Raw genomic sequence first — 23,133 nt, forward strand, 5'->3', positions numbered from 1 at the left:
TTATCTAGACTTTAATGCTATGGTTCACCATCAGTTTGTCGAGAGGAATGAACCACCTCTCTAGTACCGACTAATCTTTGACAGGCGTCACGCTGTCAATATTGTCCTCCCTGCTCCTGCTCTCTTTGACTTTCAGGCAAAGGGAAGACATTTTGTAACCAGAGAGGAGGCAAACGAGTACGAAAGGAGGACGAGGGCAGCTCGCCTCCAAGCTGCAGCCCACGATGCAATAGCCGCTGCATCTCAGTACGACCCCGACTATAACTATGGATATCCGCCAGGCCATCCGTGGCAATAAACCAACTTAGGCCAAAAGCCTAAGCTTGGGGGAGTACGTATTTCTCACCGACATTACATTCATGTTCACACACTCATTGCTAGATGTCGGTGCTCATACTTTTTCACTGTAATATCCATGCTAGTTTATTTTATTTTTCTTGCTTTCTTCTTGTGTGTTTGTTAAATCTTAAGAAAAACAAAAAAAATTAGTGTAGCTTTAAGCTAGTTTACTTTCTTGCTGTAGTAGTAATAATTAAAAGAAAACCCAAAAAGATTTCCCGTTCTTCTTTTGCTTGTTGGGAGCTTTCACGTGTAAATAGTTTTATTTCTTTTCTTTTCTTTGGGGGTCGATAGGAGAAGACCATGATGAAATTGTTGAAGTGGCTCTTATATGCATTATTGTTGATTTAACCAAGAGCCCAGATTGCCTTGTCTTCTCTTGTTTATTGAATGCTTGCAGATTCCAGCTTAGTCCAATGCACGTGCACTATTATTATTATTCACATCATTCGGTCGTGCAAGTGAAAGGCAATTATGACGATATATGATGGACTAATCGAGATGGGAGAAGCTGGTATAAACTCGACCTCTCTTGTTTTTGTAAATATGATTAGTTCATCATTCCTGATTCAGCCTATTATGAATAAACATGTTTGCAATGACAATTAGAGATCATAGTTGCTCGTGCCATGCTTGATTAGCTATGAGTTATGATGGTTTACCTTGCATGCCAACATGCTATTAAAATGGTTGTGATGTGGTATGATGGGGTGGTATCCTCCTTTGAATGATTTAAGTGACTTGACTTGGCACATGTTCACGCATGTAGTTGAAACAAAATCAACATAGCCTTCACAATATTTATGTTCATGGTGGATTATATCCTACTCATGCTTGCACTCAATGTTTATTAATTTTAATGCATGTTCATGACTGTTGTCGCTCTCTAGTTGGTCGCTTCTCTTTTTCTAGCCTTCACTTGTACTAAGCGGGAAAACTGCTTGTGCATCCAATCCCTTAAACCCCAAAGTTATTCCATATGAGTCCACTATACCTTCCTACATGCGGTATCTACCTGCCGTTCCAAGTAAATTTGTATGTGCCAAACTCTAAACCTTCAAATAAAATTCTGTTTTGTATGCTCGAATAGCTCTGTATCAACTAGGGCTGTCCGTATCTTCCATGCTAAGCGGGTTATTCTCAAGAGGAGTGGACTCCGCTCCTCACTCACGAGAAAATGGCTGGTCACCGGGATGCCCAGTCCCATGCTTTATGCAAACTAAATCAAAATAATTGCAAACAAAACTCCCCTGGGACTGTTGCTAGTTGGAGGCACTCGTTGTTTCGAGCAAGCCATGGATTGATGCTTGTTGGTGGAGGGGGAGTATAAACTTTACCATTCTGTTTGGGAACCGCCTATAATGTGTGTAGCATGGAAGATATCGCCATCTCTTGGTTGTTATGTTGACAATGAAAGTATGCCGCTCAAAATATTATTTATCTCTGCTTCAAAACCGAGCTCTGGCACCTCTACAAATCCCTGCTTCCCTCTGCGAAGGGCCTATCTATTTACTTTTATGTTGATTCATCACCCTCTTATTAAAAAGCACCAGCTGGAGAGCACCGTTGTAATTTGCATCCATTACTGTTAATTTATATTGGGTATGACTATGATTGGATCTCTTTTACCATGAATTACAATGTTTAGTCAGTCCTTGATCTTTAAAGGTGCTCTGCATTTATGTTTTGCGGTCTCAGAAAGGGCTAGCGTGATACCATCTTGTTATATCATATTATGATTGTTTTGAGAAAGTGTTGTCATCCGAGATTTATTATTATTGCTCGCTAGTTGATTATGCCATTGACATGAGTAAACATGAGACCTCGGAGTTATTGTGAATGTGGTTAGTCATAATATTTGCTGAAAACTTGAATGTTGGCTTTACATATTTACAACAACAAGAGCGAACAGAGTTTGTAAAAGTTTTTCTTTATCACTTTCAGTTTATCAACTGAATTGCTTGAGGACAAGCAAAGGTTTTAAGCTTGGGGGAGTTGATACGTCTCCGTCGTATCTACTTTTGCAAACACTTTTGCCCTTGTTTTGGACTCTAACTTGCATGATTTGAATGGAACTAACCCGGACTGCCGCTGTTTTCAGCAGAATTGCCATGGTGTTATTTATGTGCAGAAACAAAAGTTCTCGGAATGACCTAAAACTCCACGGAACTTATTTTTGGAAAATATTAAAAATACTAGAAGAAGAATCCACGTCAGGGGGGCCTCCACCTGTCCACGAGGGTGGGGGGGGGCGCCCCCTGCCTCGTGGGCCCCCCTGACGTTCCACCGACCTCAACTCCAACTCCATATATTCGTGTTCGGGGAGAAAAAAATCAGAGAGAAGGATTCATCGCGTTTTACGATACGGAGCCGCTGCCAAGCCCTAAAACCTCTCGGGAGGGCTGATCTGGAGTCCGTTCGGGGCTCCGGAGAGGGGAATCCGTCGCCGTCGTCATCATCAACCATCCTCCATCACCAATTTCATGATGCTCACCACCGTGCGTGAGTAATTCCATTGTAGGCTTGCTGGACGGTGATGGGTTGGATGAGATTTATCATGTAATCGAGTTTGTTTTGTTAGGGTTTGATCCCTAGTATCCACTATGTTCTGAGATTGATGTTGCTATGACTTTTCTATGCTTAATGCTTGTCACTAGGGCCCAAGTGCCATGATTTCAGATCTGAACCTATTATGTTTTCATGAATATATGTGAGTTCTTGATCCTATCTTGCAAGTCTATAGTCACATACTATGTGTTATGATCCGGCAACCCCGAAGTGACAATAATCGGGACCACTCCCGGTGATGACCGTAGTTTGAGGAGTTCATGTATTCACTATGTGTTAATGCTTTGGTCCAGTACTCTATTAAAAGGAGGCCTTAATATCCCTTAGTTTCCACTAGGACCCCGCTGCCACGGGAGGGTAGGACAAAAGATGTCATGCAAGTTCTTTTCCATAAGCACGTATGACTATATTCGGAATACATGCCTACATTACATTGATGAATTGTTACATGATGAACTGCATCCGGCATAATTCTCCATCACCGATCCAATGCCTACGAGCTTTTCACATATTGTTCTTCGCTTATTTACTTCACCATTGCTACTGTTACAATCACTACAAAACCCAAAAATAGTACTTTTGCTACCGTTACCGTTACTTCCATATTACTTTGCTACTAAATACTTTTCTGCAGATACTAAGTTATCCAAGTGTGGTTGAATTGACAACTCAACTGCTAATACTTGAGAATATTCTTTGGCTCCCCTTGTGTCGAATCAATAAATTTGGGTTGAATACTCTACCCTCGAAAACTGTTGCGATCCCCTATACTTGTGGGTTATCACTATTTTATGTCGTGCACTAGAGGGCGACAACACTTATAGCTTGGGAGCTATTGTGGCACGTCGCCTCCACATTAATAAGTCCAAGGGTAAAATAATGGTAGGATTTTCGCTACTCGTTTCACGGCTCACTTCAATGTTGAGATACGCCTTCATGATTACCCTCTGACCAAGGTTTACCTAGACCGCGCAGCCTTGGAACACCACCATTTTATTGCACGAGATTACCCTAACATTCCTATTCCTTATAACCTGGTTTTTAGCATTGAAACTCGTGATATTATTCCATTGCTTGCTCCTGCTTTGTTTGATCCTGTTGCCAGGGGCGGATATAGGATTATGCTTGCGGACATCATTGCCTACTGGAACGACCAGGCTACAGCAGAGGAGGAGCCTCAGCAGTGGGATCACTGGATGCCCGCTCCTCAGCACCCCAACTACTATCCAGGTTTCTGATCGACTGCCAAGTTAGGCCCAAATCCTAAGCTTGAAGGAGTACGTGTTTCCACCGACTTTATATTCATGTCCACTTATTCCATTTGTCGGTGTTCACACTTTTTCATTGTATTATCCATGTTTAATTTTATTTTCTCGCTTTCTTCTTGCGTGTTTGAAAAATCTTAGAAAAAACCAAAACAATTAGTTGTAGTTAGTTTACTTTCTATGCATGCTAGTTGTAATACTAAAAAGAAAACCCAAAAAGATTTCCTTGTTCTTCTTTTGCTTGTTGGGAGTTTTCCCGTGTAAATAGTTTTTCTCCTTTTTGCTTTTCTCTTTTATTTGCTTGTTCAAGAAAACCAAAAACTCCAAAAATATTTCAGTGTGTTTCTCTGAATTTCTTTTCTTTTTATTCCAGTCGTACCGAGGAGAAGATCATGATGAAAATGTTGATTGGCTCTCATATGAATAATTGTTGATCTAATAAGAACCCATTTTATCTTGTCTTCTCCTGTTGAATAAAATGTTTGCAGATTCCAGCTTAGTCCACGGCACACTTGCACTATTATTATTTTCAAATTGTTTAGTCGTGCAAGTGAAATGCAATATTGACGATATTCGATGAACTAGCCGTGGTAGAGAGAAACGGGTATGAACTCGACTTGTTCTGTTTGTGTAAATATGTTTAACCTAGTATCCATGATTCAGCCCATTATGATTAAAGATGTTTGCAATGACAATTAGAGATTATAGTTTCTCATGCCATGCACAAGTAGCTAAGAGTGGATAATGATTTATCTTGGATATCAACATTGCGTTAAAACGATTGTGATGTAGTATGATGATATGGTATCCTCCTTTGAATGTTCGAGTGGCTTGACTTGGCACATGTTCATGCATGTAGTTGTGTCAAAACCAACATAGCCTCTATGATATTTATGTTCATGGTGTTCATATCCTACTGATGCTAGTGTCCAATGTTACTTATGCATAATGCATGTTCATGACCGTTGTTGCTCTTCTCAATCTAATTGCTAGCCTTTGCCTGTACTAAGTGGGAATTCTGCTTGTACATCAAAGACCTTGAACCCAAAGTTATTCCAGATGAGTCCACCATACCTACCTATATGCAGTATTACCCTGCCGTCCTAAGTAAATTTGCATGTGCCACCTCTAAAAACTTCTAATAAATATTTTTGTGTGTGTCTGGATCGTTCATGGAACGACAGAAGGTGGTCGGTATCTTCCATGCTAAGCGGGTTATTCTCAGGTCGAGTGTTTATTCACTCGCCATCGCACGAGAAAAAGGCGGTAATAGGGATTCCCAATCCCGAACTCAAAATGCAAATAATTAAACAAAACTGCCCCGGGACTGTTGTTGGTATGGACGGAACCCATTGTTTCAGACAAGCCGTGGAGTGTGATTGTTTGTGGAGGGGGAGCAAACCTTTACTTTTATCGCTTGGGAACCGCCACTAGCGTGCTTAACATGGAAGATATTGATAACTGATAGTCGTGAAGTAAATGAGAAGGGTGCATGTCTCAAATATCATTTACCTTTGTTTTAAAACTTAAGCTCTGGCACCTCTGCAAATCATTGCTTCCATCTACGAAGGGACTATCTATTTACTTTTGTGTTGTGTCATCACCTTCTAAAAATAAGCGCCAGAACCTGAGAGCACTGTTGTCATGCTTATGCATTGTGTGTAGCTAATGTCGGGTATATCATGGCTAGATCTTTTCTACCATGAATTACAATGTTTAGTTGTTGCTTGAACTTTGGAGGTGCTCTGCATTTATGTTTTGCGGTCTTAGAAAGGGCTAGCAAGATACCACTATTGTCATATTATATCATGGTTGTTTTGACAACGTGTTGCCGTTTGAGATATCTTATTATTGCTCGCTAGCTGATTATGTTATTGATATGAGTTAATATAATTTTTAAGAGTTATTGTCAACATGGTTAGTTATAATGATTGGCTGAAAACCTGGGTGTTGTTTAAGCTTATTTATGCAAACAAGAGCAAAAGAGTTCATAAAAGTTTTCTTTTTCACTTTCAGTTTATCAACTGACTTGCTTGAGGACAAGAAAAGGTTTAAGCTTGGGGGAGTTGATACGTCTCCAATGTATCTACTTTTCCTAACGCTTTTCCTCTTGTTTTGGACTCTAATTTGCATGATTTGAATGAAACTTACCCCGGACTGACGCTGTTTTCAGCAGAACTACCATGGTGTTGTTTTTGTACAGAAATAAAAGTTCTCGGAATGGAACGAAACTTTGCGAGGAATTTTTATATCAATAAAGAGAATTTTTGGAGCCAAGATCCACCAGAGGGGGCACCTGGGTGGGCACAACCCACCAGGGCGCGCCCCCCTCCTGGCGCGCCCAAGTGGGTTGTCCCCACCTGGTGGCCCCGCAGACCCTGAAACTGATGCTATAAAATCCTATTTTCCTAGAAAAAAGGATGGAGAAAGAATTATCGCGATCCACGAGACGGAGCCGCCGTCACCTCCTGTTCTTCATCGGGAGGCCAGATCTGGAGTCCGTTTGGGGCTCCGGAGAGGGGGATCTTCGTTCTTCATCATCACCAACCCTTCTCCATCGCCAATTCCATGATGCTCCCCACCGGGAGTGAGTAATTCCTTCGTAGGCTCGCTGGTCGGTGAGGAGTTGGATGAGATTCATCATGTAATCGAGTTAGTTTTGTTAAAGCCTGATCCCTAGTATCCACTATGTTCTAAGATTGATGTTGCTATGACTTCGCCATGCTTAATGCTTGTCACGTTGGGCCCGTGTGCCATGATTTCAGATCCGAACGATTTATGTTATCACCATTATATCCATGTTCTAGATCCGATCTTGCAAGTTATAGTCACCTACTGCGTGTTATGATCCGGCAACCCCGGAGTGACAATAGTCGGGACCACTCCCTGTGATGACCGTAGTTTGAGGAGTTCATGTATTCACCGTGTGTTAATGTTTTGTTCGGGTTCTCCCATTGGACCCCGCTGCCACGGGAGGGTAGGACAAAAGATGTCATGCAAGTTCTTTCCATAAGCACATATGACTATTTACGGAATACATGCCTACATTATATTGATGAACTTGAGCTAGTGCTGTATCGCCCTAGGTTATAACTGCCTCATGATGAATATCATCCAACAAGTCACCGATCCAATGCCTACAAATTTATCCTATATTGTTCTTGCTAAGTTACTACTGCTATCATTATTGTTGCACTTGTTACAAAACTACTGCTATCACTGTTACCGTTACTATTGCTGCTGTCACTATTATCACATATTACTTTGCTACTAATCATGTTGCAGATAATTAATCTCCAGGTGTGGTTGAATTGACAACTCAACTGCTAATACCTTCAAATATTCTTTGGCTCCCCTTGTGTCGAATCTATAAATTTGGGTTGAATACTCTACCCTCGAAAACTGTTCGATCGATCCCCTATACTTGTGGGTTATCAGCCGCCTGGTTGTTCCGTTAGGTGACAATGTCCTCAGGCATGATCATGTATCCGCCCCTGGCAATAGAATCAAGCAAAGCAGGTGCAGGCAACGGAATAACATCATGAGTGATTTCTCTAAAGACTAGGTTATAAGGAACATCTATAGTAGTGTTCTCGCCATCAATAAAGTGATGATGTGCCATAGCCTGACGATCTAAGTAAACCTTGGGCAAGCGATAGTCATGCTGGTGACCTCTAAGCAAGTAGCATAAATACCGCCATGAATTTTACCCTTGGACCTGTTAAGGTGAAGGCAGCGTGCCACAATAGCTCCTAAGCTATAAGTGTTATCGCCATAAAGTGCGCGACGTAAGACGGCGAAATCGGGGGCGCTAAGTGCACCAACCTTCTTCCTAGCAAGTAGACACTTCACAATGAATAGAGTAAAATAATGCATAGAAGGAAAATGCAAGCTAGTGGCAGTGACACTCGACACCCCTCTCTCATCTCCCACTGACAGAGTACGATAAAAGTCCTTGAACTCTGCAGGCCTATGCTCTCTTATTTCCCCGCCAGAAGGGATCAAGCATATATCACAAAATTCGGTAAGTGGTATCTGACGGGTTTCAGCATATAAATTAAACTGCACCTCAGGAGGGTTATTCCTACTTATGAAATGAAAACTTTGTACAAAGGAATTTGTGAGGAGATGATACTGTTCACACTCAGCTGCGATGAAGTCGGTGAGGCTAGCATCAGCAGAAAATGTGCAAACTCTTGATGGATTTTGGCTCCATCCATGAATGGGTTGTGCGGCCATTCGCACGGCCGTACCTCCGCCATTCTCCAGGTGCGGAGATCATTGTCTGATGACTCCCCAATAACTCCCTTGGAGCTCTTCGTGGAAGCAAACTTCCTAAAGAAACTCATCTTTTTCCTATGAATAAAATTCTGAAATTTTAGTCCACAATATTTTTCTGAACAAAACTTCACAAGATTGATAGCAGCTACTCATAGGGATGCATAGAGGCCATACGAAGCATTCAAACTGCTTAAAACTCTAAGAATTCAACCTGCAAGCTCATCTACAACAGCACCAAGAATAGCTAATTATTCAAAATATAAACCACTAAAGCAAAAACTAATTGGACCAATGGAGGAGTCACATACCAAGTAGCAATCCCCCGAAACAGTTTCGGAAACGGAGCTTCGAGCAAAGAGATCGAAATTCGAGGGTTTGAGAGTAAGAACATGAGAGAGAGAGAGAGAAAGAGCAATGGTTATTTTTTCTGGAGGTAGGTGATGACATGGGCTAAAGAGATAAGTGAGGGGGCCCACGTAGGGGCCACAACCCACCAGGGCGCGCCAGCAGGCGCGCCCAGGTGGGATGTGCCCACCTGGTGCACCCCCCCTTTGATGTTATTTGCATCAAAAATTCAGAAAAATCGTATTAAATTTTTAGGGCATTCTGAGAACTTTTATTTTTGGGTCATTTTTTTATTGCACGTGAAATTTAGGAAACAGATAAAACATGGCATTTTATTCTATTTAACTAAGAAAAACAAAAAATAAAAAGTAAGGGTAGAAGGTAGTGCCTACTAAATTCATCAACTTCATACCTCTCAAAAGTGATCCATTAATAAGGTTGATCAAGTCTTATTAACAACCACTTTCGATTAGCATGCAACCGAAGAACTTTTGTAAAACACTAAGTTACCTCAACGGGGATATGCACGTCCCCAACAATAAGCATTTCATATTTCTTTTTGGTAATAGGTAGAGGTAGTTGAAAACTTCCAACAGTGAGTGTCGAGGATTTTTCAATAACACTAATACCATTCACTTGGAATTGTTTCTTCGGGAAGTGCACCGTATGCTCATTAGCATTGATATGAAAAGTGACCATGCATTTATTGCAATCAATAACATGCCCTGCAATATTCAAGAAGGGTCTACCAAGGATAATCGACATATTGTCGTCCTCGGGCATCTCAAGTATAACAAAGTCAGTTAAGATAGTAACATTTGCAACAACAACAACAACAACAACAGGCACATCCTCACAATACCGATAGGTATGGCAGTTGATTTGTTAGCCATTTGCAAAGATATTTCAATGGGTGTGAGTTTATTCAAATCAAGTCTTTTGTATAAAGAGAAAGGCATACCACTAACACCAACTCCTAAATCACATAAAACAGTTTTAACACAGTTTCTTTTGTGGAGCAAGGTATAGTTGGTATTCCAGGATCTCCAAGTTTCTTAGGTACTCCATCCTTAAAAGAATGATTAGCAAGCATGGTGGAGATTTCAGCTTCATGTATCTTTCTTTTATTAGAGATGATGTCTTTCATATACTTTGCATAAGGGGCCATCTTTAAGATATCAGTCAAGCGAGTGCGCAAAAAGACCGACCTAAGCATTTCAGTAAAGCGTTCAAATTCATCATCATCTTTCTTCTTAGTTGATTTAGGTGGAAAGGGCATGGGTTTCTGAACCCATGGTTCTCTTTCCTTACTATGTTTTCTAGCAACAAAGTCTCTTTTATCATATCTTTTATTCTTGGGTTGTGGGTTATCAAGATCAACAGCTGGTTCTATTTCAACATCATTATCTGGTTCTTGATCATTGTTTGGTTGGGTGTCTTCATGAACCTCATCATTATTTTTTTATCTCAGGTTCGCTAGAGGTATGCAAAGTCCTATCATTTTTCTTTTTCTTCTTCTTTTTGGTAGGACTAGGTGCATCAGTGTTAATTCTCTGGGAGTCTTGTTCAATTCTTTTAGGGTGTCCCTCAGGATAAAGTAGTTCCTGAGTCATTTTACCTCCTCCAGTCATTACTCTAACAGCATGATCATTGATATTATTATTCATTTCATCAAGCAATTCTCTTTGAGATTTAGCAACTTGTTCTAGTTGAGTTTGAACCATAGAGGCATGTTTTCCTACACCTCTAACATCATTTGAGATTCGAAATAACAAGTCACTCAAGCTAGCAATCATATCAGAATTGTATTTCAATTGTTTCATAACATTTACATTGAAGTGATCTTGTTTTCTAATATAGTTATCAAACTCGTAAAGGCATTGACTAGGATGCATATTATAAGGGTTGTCATTATCATTGAATTTCATTAAAGAATTTACCTCTACCTCCTTAGGTGGTGGCGTGTCAAGCCCATGTATTTCTTCAATAGGGGGTAAATTTTTGACATCCTCAGCTTTAATACCTTTTTCCTTCATACATTTTTTTGCCTTTTGCATATCTTCAGGACTGAGATATAAGATACACCTCTTCTTCGGAGTTGGTTTAGGCGGTGGTTCGGGAAGAGTCCAATCATCATAATTTTTCAATATGTTATTCAATAGTTCCTCAGCTTGTTCAACAGTTCGTTCCCTAAAAACACAACCAGCACAACTATCTAGGAAGTCCCTAGAAGCATCGGTTGGTCCATTATAAAAGATATCAAGTATTTCATTTTTCTTAAGAGGCTGATTAGGCAAAGCATTTAGCAAGTGGAGAAGCCTCCTGAAGCTTGGGAGACTCTCTTCTTCAATTTGCACAAAGTTAAATATTTCCTGTAAGGCAGCTTGTTTCTTATGAGCAGGAAAATATTTTTCAGAGAAGTAATAAATCATATCCTGGGGACTACGCACACAACCAGGAGCAAGAGTATTGTACCAAGTCTTAGCATCACCCTTTAATGAGAACGGAAATAATTTGAGAATATAATAATAGCGAATTTTCTCATCATGAGCAAATAGGGTGGCTATGTCATTCAACTTAGTAAGGTGTGCAACAATAGTTTTAGTTTCATAACCATAGAAAGGATCAAAGTCAACCAAAGTAATCAACTTTGGGTCAACATAGAATTCATAATCCTTATCATCTACAAAGATAGGTGAAGTAGCAAACTTAGGATCGCATTTCATTCTAGCATTCAAAGATTTTTCTTTTAGTTTGCGTAATAATTTCTTAAGATCATCCCTATCATTGCAAGCAAGAAAGTCTCTAGTTGTCTCCTCATCCATAACATAACCTTCCGGTATCTTAGGCAATTCATATCTAGGAGGACTAGGACTAATAGGTGTTTCAAGATTTTTAGATTTGGTTATTTCATCAGTTTCAGTAATTTCATTCTCTTTAGCTCTAGCAATTTGTTCATCAAGAAAATCACCTAGTGGCACACCATCATCAAGCAAGGTACTAGCATCATCATAAGCATTATCCATAGCAGAAGTAGCATCATCAATAACTTGCGACATATCAGAATTAATAGCATGTGGTGGTGTTGCAAGTTTACTCAAAATAGAAGGTGAATCAAGTGCATAGCTAGATGACAGTTCCTTACCTCCCCTCGTCTTAGAGGGAAATATCTTAGTCTTGGTATCTTTCAGATTCTTCATAGTGATAAATTGATAATAATCCCAAGTGACTCAACAAATATAGCTATGCTCCCCGGCAACGGCGCCAGAAAAAGGTCTTGATAACCCACAAGTATAGGGGATTGCAATAGTTTTCGAGGGTAGAGTATTCAACCCAAATTTATTGATTCGATAGAAGGGGAGCCAAAGAATATTTGCAAGTATCAGCAGCTGGGTTGTCAATTCAACTACACCTAGAGATTAATTATCTGCAGCAAAGTGACCAGTAGTAAAGTAGTATGATAGTTTTGATAGTAGTAGCAACAACAATAGTAACGGTAACAATGCTAGCAATGATTTTGTAGCAAGTGTAACAGTAACAATAACAGTAGTAACTTAGCAAGAATAATATAAGAGAAATTTACAGGCATTGGATCAGTGGATTTGTTGGATGATATTCATCATATAACAGTCATAACTTAGGGCGATACGACCCTAGCTCCAGTTCATAAATATAATGTAGGCATGTATTCCGTAAATAGTCATACGTGTTTATGGAAAGAACTTGCATGACATCTTTTGTCCTACCCTCCCGTGGCAGCGGGGTCCATATGGAAACTAAGGGATATTAAGGCCTCCTTTTAATAGAGAACCGGAACAAAGCATTAGCACATAGTGAATACATGAACTCCTCAAACTACGGTCATCATCAGAAAGTATCCCGACTACTGTCACTCCGGGGTTTACGACTCATAACACGTAATAGGTGACTATAACTTGCAAGATCGGATATAGAACATAGATATAATGGTGATAACATAAACGGTTCAGATCTGAAATCATGGCACCGCCCCCAAAGTGACAAGCATTAAGCATGGCAAAGTCATAGCAACATCAATCTCAGAACATAATGGATACTAGGGATCAAGCCCTAACAAAACTAACTCGATTACATGATGAATCTCATCCAACTACTCACCGACCAGCGAGCCTATGAAGGAATTACTCACTCCCGGTGGGGAGCATCATGTAATTGGCGATGGAGAAAGGTTGGTGATGACGAAGATCGAAGATCACCCTCTCCGGAGCCCCAAACACACTCCAGATCTGGCCTCCCGATGAATAACAGGAGGTGCGGAGGCTCCGTCTCGTGAAACGTGATAATTCTTCCTCCTTGATTTTTCCTCCAAAAATAGGATTTTATAGAGTTGGAATCAGGGTCTGCGGGGCCACCAAGTGGGCACAACCCACCTGGGCGCGCCAGGAGAGGGGCGCCCTGGTGGGTTGTCCTCACCCAGGGGGCCCCTCCGATGGTTCTTGGCTCCAGTATTTTTCTTTTATTCCATAAAAAATCTCCAAAAAGTTTCATGCCATACCGAGAACTTTTATTTCTCCACAAAAACAACACCATGCTAGTTCTACTGAAAACAACATCAGTCCGGGTTAGTTTCATTCAAATCATGCAAATTAGAGTCCAAAACAAGAGGAAAAGCATTAGGAAAAGTAGATACAACGAAGATGTATCAGGCATCCACCGTAACGGGTCGCTGTTAAGCTATTGAGTCTGGTTTTGGATCCATAACCTGCTAACAGCCCGGACCAATGGCGATTTTCCACGTGTAAATTTCTCATCCGCCGGAGGATCCACGTGTCAACTCAATGTTGGGACTAATGTCATCCATACAATGGACGGAACACACCTATGATACGTTGACACGTGGCACAGCCCAACAGTGGCCCATTTAAGGTAAAAAGGCTGGCCCAGCCAAAGGCCCACGATATTTTGTTAGACACTAGCGGGTTAGCTCGTTAACAATCTATCATGTTTTAGGTTAAATTACGGCCCATATCAGATCTGGCCCGTTCACAGCTTGTCATGTTTTGGGCTAAATTACAACGCATATCAGATCAGGCCCGTTAACTAGTCACTGTGCTTTTGGGTCCATTGTAAGTCGATTTGTTTTCCGATCTGATAAAGGCCTGTTTAACAGTTCAGCGTGATAATCGTTTCAGCCTGTTAGCGGCCCTTGGTGCATCAGCCGTTGTCGGCCTAGTTTCACTTTAGGCCATTTAACGGCCCGTGCTGCAACTAGGCTATTTCTTGTCCGAAGTGACTTTCGGCCTCTTAACGGCCCGCAGTCTTCGTGAATAAGTTTCAGCCCAATGTGCCTATCGGCCTATTAATGGCCCATGACACAGTTGGGCCTAATTACGGCCCGCGTTGAATCTGGCCTGCTCACAACCCATAATTTTATTCGGCCAAACAAGGCTCGAGATAAATTTTGGCCTGTTAACGGCTCCTATGTTATTGGGCCAGACATGGGCCTACATATGTTTTAGCCTATGTTGGCCCGTGAATTTTTTGGCTCAACTCTAGCCCAATCTAGTTTTTAGCCTGTTAAAAGCCCATGGTTTTTCTGGCCCAACAAGCCCGAATTTTACTCGACCTGTTAAAGGCGGAAAACTACTTTATGTTTAGGCCTGCTAATGGCCCAAGGTGATTATAGGCCCATGTTTCGGCCCATATATAGCGAGTTATGGGCCGGCCTGACAGTCCGACAATGTTGAGCTCCATTTAAGAGCCTAAATTACAACATACTAACTAAGAATAAACCTAGACTATACAATAAAGAAATTACAGCATATTACATCCACTAGGCATCAAAGTTCGCCACCGGTGATAATAAAGTGTAACCAGACCGCGAATTACATACACTAGGCATCAAAGATCGCCACCTGTGCATATAAATGTGCTGTCAAAAGAATATACAAAACCAACAACACTTCAAAATAGTTCAAAAGACATTAGCCCTGCCCCAGAGGTGCACCGCAAGCAGTAGAACAAGCTGGCGAGACCTCGGTTGTCTCAATGATAGATCCTCAAACTCTAGTTGCGTAGCAATAAAGCACGCACGACTGTCCTCTGAGATCTTCGTTAGAGGATTGATATCAAGTCGGACTTGAGCTGAACCAGGTATTTCCACTTTAAGTTCAGACTGGAGAAGTCGAACTGATTGAGGCAACAACTTCACCGAGGTTGTCTCACAGCTGCTGGTGAGTAGCTTGAACTCACTGTCTTCATCAAGACATGACCTTGGGGTCATGTCACTCTCTTCAAGATGGTTTGGCTCACTATCTTCCCTAGAGTTCTGTCTGGCATAAGAGATATGACTCTGAAAGAGAAACAAGGAGACAGATAACAGGTTTCACAAATACATAAGCAACGATGGTCAGTGTGCTGACAATTCCGTCCCATTTTATATTGGCAAATTCAGAGATATAATTTGAAATAGCATTAACATAATATGGCATTGTATGTATCATCGGCAAAATCAGTTAAGACAAAGCAGGAAATGAGATGATGCAGGAGTGGGCAGCTTCACCACACCACCGAATTAGAGATCTAGAACACATGCATACATACAGGGCTAAAGAAAATAAATGCATCTGTTCTAATTAATGTGGACGGTATGAATAAGGAACATGTTTTTACAACTACAATTTGGAACTGGGAGTTGTTGCAAACATCCAATCTGATGCAAACACCAAAGTAAACTGCAGTCCAGGAAATGATGCATATCCAAATCTATACTAGAAAAAAGTTTGAAGGCTTGAGAAGGATGGACTTACATTACATGTTAACACGAGCTGGACAAAGCCCTTCTCCATGTCGATGGAAGGATAATTCAAAAAATTCCCCAAAGAAACTTCTTCATAAGCATTGCCTTTATTCTACATTTTGTAAAGAGTAAATATAGATCTAATAATATTGGAAGAAATAGAGGATAATGAAGCTCAGATGCAGAGTGATGATTCATAATCAAATAGCTATCAATTAAGTACATCGTTACAAGGCAAAAGGTACTGACAAGAGGAATGCAGACCTCAATGTGTGAAGTCGCATTGGCTTTATTCAAAATTTTGGAAAGAGTAAATGGAGGGCAGGGCAGATAAGATGCAGAGTGATGCTAGACAATCAACTATCTCTCAACGCAAGTACAATAATACTACCACCGTCCAGAATTACTTGTCGCTCAAATGGATATATCTAGCACTATTTAAGTTCTAAATACATCCAATTGAGCAATAATTCATTCGATACGGAGGGAGTACATGACAACATGTACTTATATGAGCAATCAGAACTTCATAACCATTGGGTTAATTCTACATTTATGTAAGAGTAAATATATATCTTATAATTTCGAGCAAATGGTGGATAAGGAAGCGAACATTTACAGTGATGCTACATAATCAAATAACAATGAGTGTAAGTATGGTGATAAAGGGCAAGAGCTACTGATAAGAGCAATGCAGTGCCCAGTATTGTTATGAGATCCTATGGTCCATTGATAATGGAGATGCATCTGCAATTAGTTTTCATACAAGAGAGATGGTAAGGCACATGCATAAATGTAGGGGTTCAAATTTTGAATTGATATCATAGACAGTACCTGACGTTGGGCTCTCTGCAGTTCTAATAGGGCTTTGGCTAGTGGATTAGGGGTAAAGTGTGCTATAGTTGGGCATGTGTTTTCTGGGGTTGTTGATCTATCTGATTTACCATGTATCACTACCTTTTCCAAATACTTTGTTTGTACTCCTTTAGGATCTGCACTCACCCTCTCCCTTTTGGACATCTATTACGAAAGAACAACATTTGACTGAAAAAATATGGTATGATGACACATGGAATAGGTACAAAAAATTGATATGTGATGCGGCTTGAACTACGTCGGTATTTCCCCAAAGAGGAAGGGATGATGCAGCACAGCTACGGTAGGTATTTCCCTTAGTGATGAGACCAAGGTTATCGAGCCAGTAGGAGAACCACGCAACACTACATGAACGGCACCTGCACACAAATAACAAATACTCGCAACCCGACGTATTAAAGGGGCTGCCAATCCTTTTCGGGTAACGGCGCCAGAAATTGGCAAGTAGACGGGATAAAAATCATGAAAGATTGATAAATCCAAATAAAATAAAATAAAATTCAGCGAGGTATTTTTGGGTTTTTGTATTAATAGATATGAAAATAAAAGCAAATAAAAATAGATCGCGAAGGCAAATATAATAAAGAAGAGACCCGGGGGCCGTAGATTTCACTAGTGGCTTCTCTCGAGAAAATAGCAACGGTGGGTAAACAAATTACTGTTGGGCAATTGATAGAACTTCAAATAATCATGACGATATGTAGACAATGATCATTATATAGGCATCACGTCCAAGATTGGTCGACCGACTCCTACCTGCATCTACTACTATTACTCCACACATCGACCGCTATCCAGCATGCATCTGGTGTATTAAGTTCATGGAGAAACGGAGTAATGCAATAAGAACGATGACATGATGTAGACAAGATCTATTTATGTAGAAATAGACCCCATCTTATTATCCTTAATGGCAATGGTACATACGTGTCGTTTCCCCTTCTGTTACTGGGATCAAGCACCGTAAGATCGAACCCATCACAAAGCACCTCTTCCCATGGCAAGAAAAATCGATCTAGTTGGCCTAACTAAACCAAAGATTCGAAGAAGAAATACGAGGCTATAAGTAATCATGCATATAAGAGATCAAAGAACTCAAATAACTTTCATGGATAAAAACATAGATCTGATCATAAACTCAAAGTTCATTGGATCCCAACAAACACACCGCAAAAAGAGTTACATCAAATAGATCTCCAAGAGACCATTGTATTGAGAATCAAGAGAGAGAGAGAGAGGAAGCCATCTAGCTACTAACTATGGACCCGTAGGTCTACAAAGTACTGGCACTCACGCATCATCGGAGAGGCACCAATGAGGATGATGAACCCCTCCGTGATGGTGTCTAGATTGGATCTGTGGTTTCTGGAACTTGCGGCGGCTGGAATTGATTTTCGTCGACTCCCCTAGGGTTTTTGGAATATTGGGGTTTTTATAAAGCAAAGACGCGGTGCAGGAGGCCACCGAGGTGGGCACAACCCACCTTGGCGCGCCTGGGGGGCCAGGCGCGCCCTCGTGGGTTGTGCCCACCTCGGGGCACCCCTGGGTGCTTCTCTCGCCCATTGGGTGTCTTCTGGTCCATAAACAATCCACAAAAAGTTTCGCTGCATTTGGACTCCAGTTGGTATTTATTTTCTGCGATGTAAAAAAAAGCAAAAAACAGCAACTGGCACTTGGCACTATGTCAATAGGTTAGTCCCAAAAAATGATATAAAATGATTGTAAAACATCCAAGAATGATAATATAATAGCATGGAACAATCAAAATACGTTGGAGACGTATCAACATCCCCAAGCTTAATTCCTGCTCGTCCTCGAGTAGGTAATGATAAAAACAGAATTTTTGATGTGGAATGCTGCCTAACATGTTCGTCACATATTATTTCCTTTATAGCATGGACAATTGGACTTTTATATGGTTCAGAGCAATAGTCTAGTTTTGACATGAGGACTTCAATACTCAAGCATATCAACAAGCAACCATGTCGTTCAAAATATCAACGCTAAAGCAAGTTATCCCTAGCCTATTATGCTCAATCATTGATCCATTCATGAAACACACACGCATATTAGCTACACCCAATGCTCAAGTACGATCATAGTGCCCCTTAGTTGGTGCTTTATAAGAGAAGATGGAGACTCAAGTAAAAATAAAAATTGCATAAAGTAAAAAAGAAAGGCCCTTCGCGGAGGGAAGTAGGGATTTATAGAGGTGCCAGAGCTCAAAGCGAAAAAGATAGAGATAAAACATTTTGGGTGGCATGCTTTTCCTGTCAACGAAAATGATCAAGTAGTTCCCAATAGTTTCCATGCTAGATATATCATAGGCGGTTCCCAAATAGAAAGTAAAGTTTATTCCTTTTTCCACCACACTTTCACTTTCCATGGCTAACTGTATCCACGGGTGCCTTCCATACCAACACTTTCCAAGGAATTTATTATTTGACAACATAAATTAAATTCATTTTTCATTTCGGGACTGGGCATCCCTAATACCTTTGCCGTACTCTCGTGCAATGACAAGTGAATAAACACTCATCTTGATAATAACACATCTAGCATGGAAATATATCAGCCACCCCGTACCATTTCATGAGCGGTACGAGCACACAAAAGAGAAGTTTATTTTGAAAATTCGAGATGGCACATACACATTTTCTTAGAACGGCAAAAGAATACCGCATATAGGTAGGTATAGTGGACTCATGTGGCAAAAACTGGTTTAAAGGATTTTGGATGCACAAGTAGTGATCATACTTAGTGCAAAATGAAGGCTAACAAAAGATTGAGAAGCATCCAACCAAGAAACGAAAAATCTCATAAGCGAGCATTAAGCATAATTAACACCGAATAATGCACCACAAGTAGGATGTAATTTCATTGCATAACTATTGACTTTCGTGCTTGCATAGGGAATCACAAACCTTAACACCAATATTCTTATTAAAGCATAATTACTCATCAGCATGACTCACATATTATATCAACATATCGCAAAACTATTACAAAGAATCAAGTTTATTTTGTCCAATGATCTTCATGAAAGTTTTTATTATATCCTCCTTGGATATCTATCACTTTGGGACAAGTTTCATATGTTGCTTTTGATAGCTCAAACAAATCTAAGTGAAGAACATGAGCATATATTTTTTTCTCTCAAAATGATTTAAGTGAAGCATGAGAGAATTTCTTAAAAAAATTACTAACTCTCAAATAATTATAAGTGAAGCATGAGAGCATTTCTTCAAAAATACTAAAGTACACCGTGCTCAAAAATATATAAGTGAAGCACTAGAGCAATTCCATAGCTCGTAAAGATTTAAGTGAAGCATAGAGAGCAATTCTAACAAGTCATGGCATAATTTGGCTCTCTCAAATAGGTGTGTCCAACAAGGATTCATGACTAGAAATAGAAAGCAAAACAAGAAAACACTCATATCATACAAGACGCTCCAAGCAAAACTCATAATATGTGACGAATAAAAATATAGTTTCAAGTAAAATACTGATGGTTGTTAGAAGAAAGAGGGGATTCATGTGGTGGATGACGTAGTAGTTATCTGAATTAGTGTTTTCCGGCTGTTGCATGCAACAAAAGTCAGTTTTGTGGCCAAAGCGTACCGCTTTAAATTTGTCGAACTTGCGATATACGTCTCAGATCACTCCTTCCCGACTAGTATAATCGACGAGTGCTTCATCGAGAACCTTCTTGATGCGTCTGTAGTCTTTGTTCTCTTTCCTCGTTGAATCCAAGAAATAAGTTTCAGCGAAGTTTGAGGTAATGACGATGAGGACACAATGTTCTCTATGTAAAAAGTAGAGAAAAAACAATTATTCTTGAGTATATAATTTTTTGGCATGGAAGCAGAACGAGATTGTATGAAAGAATAGTGGTACCGAGTACCGAATGACTTACTTCGGATAGTAGGGCACTAGAAGGCAAGCTTTTTCCAAGTTGGCAAGCGTGAGGTCTGTCAGGTAGTTCCTCATAGCTTGACGGCAACGAGGGAGATTGGCGTTGGTCTCGTGCATGAGGTAGGGGTTGATGTCTACTATGCAACTTTATTCTTGTAGACTCGTGTTGGGCCTCCAAGCGCAGAGTTTTGTAGGACAGTAGCAATTTTCCCGCAAGTGGATGACCTAAGGTTTATCAATCCATGGGAGGCGTAGGATGAAGGTGGTCTCTCCCAAACAAGCCTGCAACAAAATAATAAAAAGTCTCTTGTGTCCCCAACACACCAAATACAGTGGTAAATTGTATAGGTGCACTAGTTCGGCGAAGAGATGGTGATAAAAGTGTGCTAATGGTAGTAGATATTGATTTTTGTAATAGGAACAATAAAAAACAGCAAGGTAGCAATTGATAAAACGGAGCACAAACGGTATTGCAGTGCTTGAAAACGAGGCCTAGGATCTGTACTTTCGCTAGTGCAATCTCTCAACAATGCTAATCTAATTGGATCATATAACCATCCCTCAAAGTGCGATGAAGAATCACTCCAAAGTTCCTATCTAGCGGAGAACATAAGAAGAAATTGTTTGTAGGGTATGAAACCACCTCAAAGCTATTCTTTCTGATCAATCTATCCTAGAGTTCGTACTAAAATAACACAAGCTATTCTTTCCGATTGATCTAATCAAGAGTTCGTACTAAAATAACACCAAATGATACACATTGATATGTCTCCAACGTATCTATAATTTATGAAGTATTCATGCTGATATTTTATTATTCTTGGATGTTTTACAATCATTTTATAACAACTTTATATCATTTTTTGGGACTAACCTATTGACCCAGTGCCCAGTGTCAGTTGCTGTTTTTTGCTTGTTTTTTACATCGCAGGAAATCAATACCAAACGGAGTCCAAACGCAACGAAACTCCACGATGATTTTTTATGGGCCAGGAGACATCCTTTGGGCCAGAGTAACACCTGGGGGTGCCACGAGGGGGGCACAACCCACCAGGGCACGCCCAGGTGGGTTGTGCCCACCTCGGTGGCCTCCAGCACCCTCTTTGCACTATAAATTCCCAAATATTCCAAAACCCATCGGGGTTAACCTAGATCAGAAGTTCCACCGCCGCAAGGCTCTGTAGCCACCGAAAACCAATCTAGACCCGTTCTGATACCCTGCCGGAGGGGGGAATCATCTCTGGTGGCCATCTTCATCATCCCGGCGGCCACCACGATGAGGAGGGAGTAGTCCACCCTCGGGGCTGAGGGTTTGTACGAGCAGCTATGTGTTTTATCTCTCTCTCACGTGATCTATATCATGGGCTTTGTTAATATAGTAGGATCATATGATGTTTCTACCCTCTATACTCTTGTTATGATGAATTGGATCTTTACCCTTTGAAGTTTTGTCTTGTCGGAATGAATATTCAGAGATGAGAACACATGATATATGTCTTGCGGTGTGAATACTTGAGGTGACAATTGGGGTATCTTATTGATTCACTTGATATATGTTACGACATTCAACTCACGGATTCCCGCGGTGGTATTGGGGTAATCTATGCATAGGGGTTGATGCACGCTTTTATTATCTTTTCTCCGACGGAAACTTTGGGGTCTCTTTATAGTTCTTTTTGTGGATTGAGTATTATGAATATGAACTCTCTTTGGTGTTATCTTAGTACGGACTCAAGGATAGATCGAACGGAAAAAATAGCTTTGTGTTATTTTAGTACGGACTCTTGAATAGATCGAACGGAAAGAACAGATTTGAGGTGGTTTAGTAACCTACAAACAATTCTATCTTTTGTTCTCCGCTAATAGGAACTCGGGAGTGATTCATCGTTGCACTTTGAGGGATAATCATATGATCCAACTATGTTAGCATTGTTGAGAGATTGCACTAGCGAAAGTACGGACCCTAGGCCTTGTTTTCAAGCATTGCAACACTTTTTGTGCCCGTTTACTATTTGCTACCTTGCTGTTTTTATTCATTTAGATTATAAAAATATGTTTCTACCATCAATATTACAGTTTTATCATCATCTCTTCGTCGAACTAGTGCACATATACAATTTTCCATTGTATTGGGTGTGTTGGGGACACAAGAGATTTCTTGTATTTGGTTGCAGGGTCATTTGAGAGAGGCCATCTTCATCCTACACCTCTCATGGATTGATAAACCTTAGGTCATCCACTTGAGGTAAAATTGCTATTGCCCTACAAAACTCTGTGCTTGGAGGCCCAACACGTGTCTACAAGAATAAAGTTGCGCAGTAGACATCAAGCTCTTTTCTAGCGCAGTTGCCGGGGAGGTGAGCGCTTGAAGGTATATCTTTGGATCTTGCAATTGAATCTTTTAGTTTCTTGTTTTATCACTAGTTCGGTTTATTAAAGAAAACCACAAAAAATGGAATTTAGGTTGCATCATATTATTGATCATCTTTATAATGTCTTTCTTGAAAATGATGGTTCGGAAAATTGTGCTCAATTGTTGGAAGAAGAAGTCAATAAAATGCTTGGCACAAAATATTTGAATGATGAGCATGCCTGCAATGTTGTTAGTGTGAATTCTTTGAATATCCAAAATGCTAATGATGATTGCACAAGTCATGACAAAAATGTTTCTTATGAGCATGTCACTTTTTGTGGAGTTAATCGGGAGTGCCTTTGCACACCAAAAAGGGAAGATAGATTTTGTAAGAAGCATAAATATTTAGAAAC

This window comes from Triticum aestivum, chromosome 6D, assembly GCF_018294505.1.
Source record: "Triticum aestivum cultivar Chinese Spring chromosome 6D, IWGSC CS RefSeq v2.1, whole genome shotgun sequence".
Classification (NCBI taxonomy): domain Eukaryota; kingdom Viridiplantae; phylum Streptophyta; class Magnoliopsida; order Poales; family Poaceae; genus Triticum; species Triticum aestivum.